This window comes from Mandrillus leucophaeus, unplaced genomic scaffold (assembly GCF_000951045.1).
Source record: "Mandrillus leucophaeus isolate KB7577 unplaced genomic scaffold, Mleu.le_1.0 Scaffold112, whole genome shotgun sequence".
Lineage (NCBI taxonomy): Eukaryota > Metazoa > Chordata > Mammalia > Primates > Cercopithecidae > Mandrillus > Mandrillus leucophaeus.
The window spans coordinates 1,894,499-1,895,603 of NW_012099432.1; positions in this window are offsets into that span (position 1 = coordinate 1,894,499).

Sequence of the window (1,105 nt, forward strand, 5' to 3'; positions counted from 1 at the left end):
GCTACTCAGGAGGCTGAGGCAGGAGGATCACTTGAGCCTGGGAGGTAGAGGCTGCAGTGAGCTATGATTGCTGTGCCACTGGACTCCAGCCTGAATGACAAAGCAAGACCCTGTCTCAAAACAAAACAAAACAAAATAATGAACCGGGTGCAGTGGCTCATTCCTGTAATCCCAGCTCTTTGGGAGGCCGAGGTGGGTGGATCACTTGAGGTCAGGCATTTGAGACCAGCCTGGCCAACATGGTGAAACCCCATCTCTACTAAAAATACAAAAGTTAGCTGGGTGTGGTGGCACGCACCTGTAATCCCAGCTACTTGGGTGGCTGAGGCATGAGAATCACTCGAATCCAGGAGGTGGAGGTTGCAGTGAGCCAAGATTGCACCACTACATTCCAGCCTGGGCGACGGAGTGAGGCTCTGCCCCAAAAAAGGAAAAAAAAAATCGTATGGGTCAAAACCAAAACTTGATCATGACCTTCATACAATGTGGAGGTCTCTAGTTGGAGACCCGGTCGCCCTCCTCCATCCCCATGTTCGATCCATTTTCACTCTTAACGGTCTTGGATTCTTGCTTCTACTGACTGGGGGGTTGAGAAAGGCACTTGTGGGGCATTCAAAGGATGTGAAAAATTAGGGCTTTTGTCTTGAAATTCCCAAAGTCGGGCTGCTGCCTCCAGAACCCTGGGCACACAGGGGCTGGGGGATAATTTACAAAAGATGCTGAGACAGGGGACAAAGCTGTACCCTGGTTCCAGCTGTTCTGCAGCTGCTGCTCCAGCGGAGGGAGAGGGGAGGAAGGACGCCTGGGCCTCCAGCTTCATTTTCCCCTTGGCCTTGGAGAGAGGCCCCTGCAGTGGGAAAACGCCAGGCCTGCGACACCACGGCCGCAGAGCCAGCTGACTGCATCACAGGACTCTGCACGAAGCCGCTGAACACGGATGAGTGACCATCAGTCTCTCAGCCTCAGGGCTCTGGCCACTGCCCACCTTCTCGAGCTGTTCTGAGTATAAGGCTTTGTAGGCCGGGCGCGGTGGCTCAAGCCTGTAATCCCAGCACTTTGGGAGGCCGAGACGGGCGGATCACGAGGTCAGGAGATCAAGACCATC